This window comes from Camelus dromedarius, chromosome 29 (genome assembly GCF_036321535.1).
Source record: "Camelus dromedarius isolate mCamDro1 chromosome 29, mCamDro1.pat, whole genome shotgun sequence".
NCBI classification, from domain to species: Eukaryota; Metazoa; Chordata; class Mammalia; order Artiodactyla; family Camelidae; genus Camelus; species Camelus dromedarius.
The window spans coordinates 2,713,021-2,723,726 of record NC_087464.1 but is presented as its reverse complement, the minus strand read 5'-3'; the positions used below and the strand labels follow the sequence as shown (position 1 = coordinate 2,723,726).

General features: G+C 59.7%; 3 non-coding genes across 3 annotated transcripts; all 3 read left to right on the top strand.

The window, feature by feature from the left end:
- Window positions 1–2,638: 2,638 nt before the first annotated feature.
- Window positions 2,639–2,732, top strand: LOC135319617 (small nucleolar RNA SNORD116). The gene has a single exon (XR_010378417.1). It is a non-coding gene; the product is annotated as a small nucleolar RNA SNORD116 (small nucleolar RNA).
- Window positions 2,733–5,370: 2,638 nt separating this feature from the next.
- Window positions 5,371–5,464, top strand: LOC135319626 (small nucleolar RNA SNORD116). The gene has a single exon (XR_010378426.1). It is a non-coding gene; the product is annotated as a small nucleolar RNA SNORD116 (small nucleolar RNA).
- Window positions 5,465–8,112: 2,648 nt separating this feature from the next.
- On the top strand, window positions 8,113–8,206 carry LOC135319624 (small nucleolar RNA SNORD116). The gene has a single exon (XR_010378424.1). It is a non-coding gene; the product is annotated as a small nucleolar RNA SNORD116 (small nucleolar RNA).
- The last annotated feature ends 2,500 nt before the right edge of the window (window positions 8,207–10,706 follow it).

Below are 10,706 nucleotides of genomic sequence, written 5' to 3'. Positions count from 1 at the left end.
ACAGTCGAGCGCTGCGTGCTAGGGAATAGTTAGGAGAGGGGTCCAGCTTGCCCTTGTTCACACTTGGTGCAACACCCCCCACGGTGCCAACATTAGAGAGCTGTCGTAGGGTCAGTCGTGTGCACGCATTAGTTGAGGCACGCTGGAATGAGAGGTCCTAGTTTGAGTGGCCGTGGTGGGATGTGGCAAGGGCCAGCTCCGCTGCTGCTCCTGGACGTGGGAGTGCAGAACTGGCCTAGGCCCCGTGAGCAGGTGGGACGAGCCAGTTTTGTTTGGGGCAGCTTGGCCGTATTTGGGCGTGGGCCGACTTGATGTATGTGTCAGAGCCAAAGAGAAGAGGTGTGGGTGTTTGGCTACTGGAGCCACCGTTGAGGCGTGTTTCTGCGTGTTTCTGACCTGCGTCTTGGTTAGGACTGTGGCGGGCACAGTGGTTGTGGGTCGGGTCGGGGTGGGGGTCGGGGTCGGGGACGGGCCGGTGGCGGGAGCAGGCTGAGGGATCGGGTTGCCATGCTAGCCTTGGCAGCTGCCTGCCACCCACTGCCCCAGTGTTGGTGGCAAGGGCGGAAGCACGGAGCTTGCTGAGGACACAGCGCTGCCTTCAAGCATGGGGGTTGGCGGACAGTGTAGACTGGAAGGGAAGTGTACGGTGAGGTTAGGGCTGGAGTGGTTTTGTGTGCTTTGCTAGAACACTCTGTCCTCGTTTGGCTCCTGCTGTCCTGGGCTTCCTGAGGCCGGTCGGCATTTCCTGAGGGGCTGCCCATGGATGCCTAGGGAGGAAGGCTCCTGGGGTCCAGGTGGATGGGCGGTGCCAGCAGACCTCTCTAGTGTCGCTTGCTGGTTTGTCCAAGAGGCTCCCGAAAGGTGTCTTCCGGGAACTTCACAGGGAGGCAGTGCAAGGCTTGGTCCAGATGCCTGACGGCAAGATGCCTCTAGCCCCTTTGCCTCCAGGTGCATGAGCGTGCAAGGTGAAAGGGTGCCTTTAGGTGGGAGCCACGTATCTGGCCGAGAGGGCCCCCTTCCCCGTGACATTTGTTGAGATTTAACCCTGCTGGTACAGGGGCATGGCGCACGTTAGCTGAGATCCCGGGTGGGCTGCGGTGGACCGTCACGTGCTGATTTTGCCCCATTCGAGGTTTCCTTTCGCAGGAGAGCTCCTGGGCTTCAGGACGTCCTGTGGTCCACGGGAACAGGGCATTGAATCTCCGTGAGGCCCGTGGTAGGGTTACAGTGCCTAGAAGGGGTCCTCGGTTGAGGGTGGTGGGTGTGGCTTCATCCAAGGGGACATCCTTTGAGACTGTCTGCCCTGAAGCTCGGTGTTTGCCCTGTGTGCATAATGTCTGAGGATCCCTGTGGGGCGACTGGGCCTCGGTCCGTGAGGACACATGTTTGGACCAGGCTGCTTAGCGTTCGAACTTTGCGTTGAAGGTCAGGGCCCCGAATCCTGCCCGATGTGGATCTCGGCCGTTGGTGATGACGTGAGTGCCCTGGCATCCGTGGGGTTTGGCCCTGGCTCATGGAGGCTCCTAATCCAATTCTCCGCTGGGCTTTCTCACCTGCCCTGTGCAGGCGTGTAGGCATAGCTGACAGGACGAGGCTTCTGGATTGTCGTGGCACAGAGACGCAGGTTGAATACAGGCTGGATGTGCCCTGGAGCCAGGTTCAGCATGGTGTGAGCTTTCATGTGAATGGTTTCCTGCTTGACATAGGCAGTGAGTATTGCCTCCAGGTCCCCCTATCCTGTGGAGGCCTTGGGCGGCACGGTGACTTGGTGGCTATCCCATCCACGGCCCCGAGTGTGGTGTAGGTGGGTGCGGTTGGCTCTGATCAGAAGGAATGGCTGTCGGAGAGAAGGAGTTCTTGGCCTATTTCGGCGGCTCCTGGAGACCCACGATGCCATGGCCACTCTGGAAGGCAGAGGGCTGTGGTCATGTCAACGATGGGCAGGCCTCCATGGCACTGAGTGGAAAGCATGCATTCCCAGGCACTGAGATTTTGGGGGAGGCACACAGGACACACAAACACGCAGAGACGCAGCCATACGCTCACATGGACAGTCAGGCCCCGCCCCCCGCGACGCAACACACACGCATGAAACTCACGTACGCCGAGGCCCCTACCCTCGTGCGTTCAGACACGCATCGGTTGGTATTGAAGGGATAAAGGGGAGTGGGTAGCAGATAGTGGGCTTCCCCGAGCTAAAGGTTGATTGGCATGGGGCATGCTCGCTGAGAATTTGGGCCCACGTCTGAAGCGTGCACGTGGTTTCTGTCCCCTTGCCAGGTGGGGTTGCCGGGGCAGGCTTGCCGTCAGCCAAGACAAGAAGAGCTTCCCGTTTTCTGGTGACTGGTGGTGGCCGGGAGTCCCCGAAGAAGTGGGTCGGCGCCAGGATGCTGAACCTTCCCGTGGATCGCTCAGGATGACGGTACGCACTCTCCTCCCCCACCCCCAGCGCTGGCATTGGCTTTCGGATATTCTCTGACTGCCCGAAAGGCAGCCAGAAAGGATTGACCGTTGCTGCTGCTCAGTGGCTTGCTGGCTCTGGATTGCTGGGGTTGCTGGAGGTCTCCGAGCTCACTGGCTCCTCTGTGGAGCCACCCAGCCTGCCACGTTGAGTTGTCCAGCATGCCAGCACGTGCTCGGATCGATGATGACTCCCTCATATGCATTCCTTGGAAAATCTGAACAAAATGAGTGAGAACTCACTACCGTCGTTCTCATCGAAACTGAGGTCCAGCACGTTGCCTCCCCGGGGGCTAGGGAATAGTTAGGAGAGGGGTCCAGCTTGCCCTTGTTCACACTGGTGCAACACCCCCCACGGTGCCAACATTAGAGAGCTGTCGTAGGGTCAGTCGTGTGCACGCATTAGTTGAGGCACGCTGGAATGAGAGGTCCTAGTTTGAGTGGCCGTGGTGGGATGTGGCAGGGGCCAGCTCCGCTGCTGCTCCTGGACGTGGGAGTGCAGAACTGGCCTAGGCCCCGTGAGCAGGTGGGACGAGCCAGTTTGTTTGGGGCAGCTTGGCCGTATTTGGGCCGTGGGCCGACTTGATGTATGTGTCAGAGCCAAAGAGAAGAGGTGTGGGTGTTTGGCTACTGGAGCCACCGTTGAGGCGTGTTTCTGACCTGCGTCTTGGTGAGGACTGTGGCGGGCACAGTGGTTGTGGGTCGGGTCGGGGAGGGGGTCGGGGTTGGGGTCGGGCCGGTGGCGGGAGCAGGCTGAGGGATCGGGTTGCCATGCTAGCCTTGGCAGCTCCCTGCTGCACCCACTGCCCCAGTGTTGGTGGCAAGGGCGGAAGCACGGAGCTTGCTGAGGACACAGCGCTGCCTTCAAGCATGGGGGTTGGCGGACAGTGTAGACTGGAAGGGAAGTGTACGGTGAGGTTAGGGCTGGAGTGGTTTTGTGTGCTTTGCTAGAACACTCTGTCCTCGTTTGGCTCCTGCTGCTGTCCTGGGCTTCCTGAGGCCGGTCGGCATTTCCTGAGGGGCTGCCCATGGATGCCTAGGGAGGAAGGCTCCTGGGGTCCAGGTGGATGGGCGGTGCCAGCAGACCTCTCTAGTGTCGGCTTGCTGGTTTGTCCAAGAGGCTCCCGAAAGGTGTCTTCCGGGAACTTCACAGGGAGGCAGTGCAAGGCTTGGTCCAGATGCCTGACGGCAAGATGCCCTCTAGCCCCTTTGCCTCCAGGTGCATGAGCGTGCAAGGTGAAAGGGTGCCTTTAGGTGGGAGCCACGTATCTGGCCGAGAGGGCCCCCTTCCCCGTGACATTTGTTGAGATTTAACCCTGCTGGTACAGGGGCATGGCACACGTTAGCTGAGATCCCGGGTGGGCTGCGGTGGACCGTCACGTGCTGATTTTGCCCCATTCGAGGTTTCCTTTCGCAGGAGAGCTCCTGGGCTTCAGGACGTCCTGTGGTCCACGGGAACAGGGCATTGAATCTCCGTGAGGCCCGTGGTGGGGTTACAGTGCCTAGAAGAGGTCCTCGGTTGAGGGTGGTGGGGTGTGGCTTCATCCAAGGGGACATCCTTTGAGACTGTCTGCCCTGAAGCTCGGTGTTTGCCCTGTGTGCATAATGTCTGAGGATCCCTGTGGGGCGACTGGGCCTCGGTCCGTGAGGACACATGTTTGGACCAGGCTGCTTAGCGTTCGAACTTTGCGTTGAAGGTCAGGGCCCCGAATCCTGCCCGATGTGGATCTCGGCCGTTGGTGGTGACGTGAGTGCCCTGGCATCCGTGGGGTTTGGCCCTGGCTCATGGAGGCTCCTAATCCAATTCTCCGCTGGGCTTTCTCACCTGCCCTGTGCAGGCGTGTAGGCATAGCTGACAGGACGAGGCTTCTGGATTGTCGTGGCACAGAGACGCATGTTGAATACAGGCTGGATGTGCCCTGGAGCCAGGTTCAGCATGGTGTGAGCTTTCATGTGAATGGTTTCCTGCTTGACATAGGCAGTGAGTATTGCCTCCAGGTCCCCCTATCCTGTGGAGGCCTTGGGCGGCACGGTGACTTGGTGGCTATCCCATCCACGGCCCCGAGTGTGGTGTAGGTGGGTGCGGTTGGCTCTGATCAGAAGGAATGGCTGTCGGAGAGAAGGAGTTCTTGGCCTATTTCGGCGGCTCCTGGAGACCCACGATGCCATGGCCACTCTGGAAGGCAGAGGGCTGTGGTCATGTCAACGATGGGCAGGCCTCCATGGCACTGAGTGGAAAGCATGCATTCTCAGGCACTGAGATTTTGGGGGAGGCACACAGGACACACAAACACGCAGAGACGCAGCCATACGCTCACATGGACAGTCAGGCCCCGCCCCCCGTGACGCAACACACACGCATGAAACTCACGTACGCCGAGGCCCCTACCCTCGTGCGTTCAGACACGCATCGGTTGGTATTGAAGGGATAAAGGGGAGTGGGTAGCAGATAGTGGGCTTCCCCGAGCTAAAGGTTGATTGGCATGGGGCATGCTCGCTGAGAAGTTGGGCCCACGTCTGAAGCGTGCACGTGGTTTCTGTCCCCTTGCCAGGTGGGGTTGCCGGGGCAGGCTTGCCGTCAGCCAAGACAAGAAGAGCTTCCCGTTTTCTGGTGACTGGTGGTGGCCGGGAGTCCCCGAAGAAGTGGGTCGGCGCCAGGATGCTGAACCTTCCCGTGGATCGCTCAGCATGATGGTACGCACTCTCCTCCCCCACCCCCAGCGCTGGCATTGGCTTTCGGATATTCTCTGACTGCCCGAAAGGCGGCCAGAAAGGATTGACCGTTGCTGCTGCTCAGTGGCTTGCTGGCTCTGAATTGCTGGGGTTGCTGGAGGTCTCCGAGCTCACTGGCTCCTCTGTGGAGCCACCCAGCCTGCCACGTTGAGTTGTCCAGCATGCCAGCACGTGCTCGGATCGATGATGACTCCCTCATATGCATTCCTTGGAAAATCTGAACAAAATGAGTGGGAACTCACTACCGTCGTTCTCATCGAAACTGAGGTCCAGCACGTTGCCTCCCCGGGGGCTAGGGAATAGTTAGGAGAGGGGTCCAGCTTGCCCTTGTTCACACTGGTGCAACACCCCCCACGTTGCCAACATTAGAGAGCTGTCGTAGGGTCAGTCGTGTGCACGCATTAGTTGAGGCACGCTGGAATGAGAGGTCCTAGTTTGAGTGGCCGTGGTGGGATGTGGCAAGGGCCAGCTCCGCTGCTGCTCCTGGACGTGGGAGTGCAGAACTGGCCTAGGCCCCGTGAGCAGGTGGGACGAGTCAGTTTGTTTGGGGCAGCTTGGCCGTATTTGGGCCGTGGGCCGACTTGATGTATGTGTCAGAGCCAAAGAGAAGAGGTGTGGGTGTTTGGCTACTGGAGCCACCGTTGAGGCGTGTTTCTGCGTGTTTCTGACCTGCGTCTTGGTGAGGACTGTGGCGGGCACAGTGGTTGTGGGTCGGGTCGGGGTGGGGGTCGGGGTCGGGGACGGGCCGGTGGCGGGAGCAGGCTGAGGGATCGGGTTGCCATGCTAGCCTTGGCAGCTCCCTGCTGCACCCACTGCCCCAGTGTTGGTGGCAAGGGCGGAAGCACGGAGCTTGCTGAGGACACAGCGCTGCCTTCAAGCATGGGGGTTGGCGGACAGTGTAGACTGGAAGGGAAGTGTACGGTGAGGTTAGGGCTGGAGTGGTTTTGTGTGCTTTGCTAGAACACTCTGTCCTCGTTTGGCTCCTGCTGCTGTCCTGGGCTTCCTGAGGCCGGTCGGCATTTCCTGAGGGGCTGCCCATGGATGCCTAGGGAGGAAGGCTCCTGGGGTCCAGGTGGATGGGCGGTGCCAGCAGACCTCTCTAGTGTCGGCTTGCTGGTTTGTCCAAGAGGCTCCCGAAAGGTGTCTTCCGGGAACTTCACAGGGAGGCAGTGCAAGGCTTGGTCCAGATGCCTGACGGCAAGATGCCCTCTAGCCCCTTTGCCTCCAGGTGCATGAGCGTGCAAGGTGAAAGGGTGCCTTTAGGTGGGAGCCACGTATCTGGCCGAGAGGGCCCCCTTCCCCGTGACATTTGTTGAGATTTAACCCTGCTGGTACAGGGGCATGGCGCACGTTAGCTGAGATCCCGGGTGGGCTGCGGTGGACCGTCACGTGCTGATTTTGCCCCATTCGAGGTTTCCTTTCGCAGGAGAGCTCCTGGGCTTCAGGACGTCCTGTGGTCCACGGGAACAGGGCATTGAATCTCCGTGAGGCCCGTGGTAGGGTTACAGTGCCTAGAAGAGGTCCTCGGTTGAGGGTGGTGGGGTGTGGCTTCATCCAAGGGGACATCCTTTGAGACTGTCTGCCCTGAAGCTCAGTGTTTGCCCTGTGTGCATAATGTCTGAGGATCCCTGTGGGGCGACTGGGCCTCGGTCCGTGAGGACACATGTTTGGACCAGGCTGCTTAGCGTTCGAACTTTGCGTTGAAGGTCAGGGCCCCGAATCCTGCCCGATGTGGATCTCGGCCGTTGGTGATGACGTGAGTGCCCTGGCATCCGTGGGGTTTGGCCCTGGCTCATGGAGGCTCCTAATCCAATTCTCCGCTGAGCTTTCTCACCTGCCCTGTGCAGGCGTGTAGGCATAGCTGACAGGACGAGGCTTCTGGATTGTCGTGGCACAGAGACGCATGTTGAATACAGGCTGGATGTGCCCTGGAGCCAGGTTCAGCATGGTGTGAGCTTTCATGTGAATGGTTTCCTGCTTGACATAGGCAGTGAGTATTGCCTCCAGGTCCCCCTATCCTGTGGAGGCCTTGGGCGGCACGGTGACTTGGTGGCTATCCCATCCACGGCCCCGAGTGTGGTGTAGGTGGGTGCGGTTGGCTCTGATCAGAAGGAATGGCTGTCGGAGAGAAGGAGTTCTTGGCCTATTTCGGCGGCTCCTGGAGACCCACGATGCCATGGCCACTCTGGAAGGCAGAGGGCTGTGGTCATGTCAACGATGGGCAGGCCTCCATGGCACTGAGTGGAAAGCATGCATTCTCAGGCACTGAGATTTTGGGGGAGGCACACAGGACACACAAACACGCAGAGACGCAGCCATACGCTCACATGGACAGTCAGGCCCCGCCCCCCGCGACGCAACACACACGCATGAAACTCACGTACGCCGAGGCCCCTACCCTCGTGCGTTCAGACACGCATCGGTTGGTATTGAAGGGATAAAGGGGAGTGGGTAGCAGATAGTGGGCTTCCCCGAGCTAAAGGTTGATTGGCATGGGGCATGCTCGCTGAGAATTTGGGCCCACGTCTGAAGCGTGCACGTGGTTTCTGTCCCCTTGCCAGGTGGGGTTGCCGGGGCAGGCTTGCCGTCAGCCAAGACAAGAAGAGCTTCCCGTTTTCTGGTGACTGGTGGTGGCCGGGAGTCCCCGAAGAAGTGGGTCGGCGCCAGGATGCTGAACCTTCCCGTGGATCGCTCAGGATGACGGTACGCACTCTCCTCCCCCACCCCCAGCGCTGGCATTGGCTTTCGGATATTCTCTGACTGCCCGAAAGGCGGCCAGAAAGGATTGACCGTTGCTGCTGCTCAGTGGCTTGCTGGCTCTGGATTGCTGGGGTTGCTGGAGGTCTCCGAGCTCACTGGCTCCTCTGTGGAGCCACCCAGCCTGCCACGTTGAGTTGTCCAGCATGCCAGCACGTGCTCGGATCGATGATGACTCCCTCATATGCATTCCTTGGAAAATCTGAATAAAATGAGTGAGAACTCACTACCGTCGTTCTCATCGAAACTGAGGTCCAGCACGTTGCCTCCCCGGGGGCTAGGGAATAGTTAGGAGAGGGGTCCAGCTTGCCCTTGTTCACACTGGTGCAACACCCCCCACGGTGCCAACATTAGAGAGCTGTCGTAGGGTCAGTCGTGTGCACGCATTAGTTGAGGCACGCTGGAATGAGAGGTCCTAGTTTGAGTGGCCGTGGTGGGATGTGGCAAGGGCCAGCTCCGCTGCTGCTCCTGGACGTGGGAGTGCAGAACTGGCCTAGGCCCCGTGAGCAGGTGGGACGAGCCAGTTTGTTTGGGGCAGCTTGGCCGTATTTGGGCCGTGGGCCGACTTGATGTATGTGTCAGAGCCAAAGAGAAGAGGTGTGGGTGTTTGGCTACTGGAGCCACCGTTGAGGCGTGTTTCTGCGTGTTTCTGACCTGCGTCTTGGTTAGGACTGTGGCGGGCACAGTGGTTGTGGGTCGGGTCGGGGTGGGGGTCGGGGTCGGGGACGGGCCGGTGGCGGGAGCAGGCTGAGGGATCGGGTTGCCATGCTAGCCTTGGCAGCTCCCTGCTGCACCCACTGCCCCAGTGTTGGTGGCAAGGGCGGAAGCACGGAGCTTGCTGAGGACACAGCGCTGCCTTCAAGCATGGGGGTTGGCGGACAGTGTAGACTGGAAGGGAAGTGTACGGTGAGGTTAGGGCTGGAGTGGTTTTGTGTGCTTTGCTAGAACACTCTGTCCTCGTTTGGCTCCTGCTGCTGTCCTGGGCTTCCTGAGGCCGGTCGGCATTTCCTGAGGGGCTGCCCATGGATGCCTAGGGAGGAAGGCTCCTGGGGTCCAGGTGGATGGGCGGTGCCAGCAGACCTCTCTAGTGTCGGCTTGCTGGTTTGTCCAAGAGGCTCCCGAAAGGTGTCTTCCGGGAACTTCACAGGGAGGCAGTGCAAGGCTTGGTCCAGATGCCTGACGGCAAGATGCCCTCTAGCCCCTTTGCCTCCAGGTGCATGAGCGTGCAAGGTGAAAGGGTGCCTTTAGGTGGGAGCCACGTATCTGGCCGAGAGGGCCCCCTTCCCCGTGACATTTGTTGAGATTTAACCCTGCTGGTACAGGGGCATGGCGCACGTTAGCTGAGATCCCGGGTGGGCTGCGGTGGACCGTCACGTGCTGATTTTGCCCCATTCGAGGTTTCCTTTCGCAGGAGAGCTCCTGGGCTTCAGGACGTCCTGTGGTCCACGGGAACAGGGCATTGAATCTCCGTGAGGCCCGTGGTAGGGTTACAGTGCCTAGAAGGGGTCCTCGGTTGAGGGTGGTGGGGTGTGGCTTCATCCAAGGGGACATCCTTTGAGACTGTCTGCCCTGAAGCTCGGTGTTTGCCCTGTGTGCATAATGTCTGAGGATCCCTGTGGGGCGACTGGGCCTCGGTCCGTGAGGACACATGTTTGGACCAGGCTGCTTAGCGTTCGAACTTTGCGTTGAAGGTCAGGGCCCCGAATCCTGCCCGATGTGGATCTCGGCCGTTGGTGATGACGTGAGTGCCCTGGCATCCGTGGGGTTTGGCCCTGGCTCATGGAGGCTCCTAATCCAATTCTCCGCTGGGCTTTCTCACCTGCCCTGTGCAGGCGTGTAGGCATAGCTGACAGGACGAGGCTTCTGGATTGTCGTGGCACAGAGACGCAGGTTGAATACAGGCTGGATGTGCCCTGGAGCCAGGTTCAGCATGGTGTGAGCTTTCATGTGAATGGTTTCCTGCTTGACATAGGCAGTGAGTATTGCCTCCAGGTCCCCCTATCCTGTGGAGGCCTTGGGCGGCACGGTGACTTGGTGGCTATCCCATCCACGGCCCCGAGTGTGGTGTAGGTGGGTGCGGTTGGCTCTGATCAGAAGGAATGGCTGTCGGAGAGAAGGAGTTCTTGGCCTATTTCGGCGGCTCCTGGAGACCCACGATGCCATGGCCACTCTGGAAGGCAGAGGGCTGTGGTCATGTCAACGATGGGCAGGCCTCCATGGCACTGAGTGGAAAGCATGCATTCCCAGGCACTGAGATTTTGGGGGAGGCACACAGGACACACAAACACGCAGAGACGCAGCCATACGCTCACATGGACAGTCAGGCCCCGCCCCCCGCGACGCAACACACACGCATGAAACTCACGTACGCCGAGGCCCCTACCCTCGTGCGTTCAGACACGCATCGGTTGGTATTGAAGGGATAAAGGGGAGTGGGTAGCAGATAGTGGGCTTCCCCGAGCTAAAGGTTGATTGGCATGGGGCATGCTCGCTGAGAATTTGGGCCCACGTCTGAAGCGTGCACGTGGTTTCTGTCCCCTTGCCAGGTGGGGTTGCCGGGGCAGGCTTGCCGTCAGCCAAGACAAGAAGAGCTTCCCGTTTTCTGGTGACTGGTGGTGGCCGGGAGTCCCCGAAGAAGTGGGTCGGCGCCAGGATGCTGAACCTTCCCGTGGATCGCTCAGGATGACGGTACGCACTCTCCTCCCCCACCCCCAGCGCTGGCATTGGCTTTCGGATATTCTCTGACTGCCCGAAAG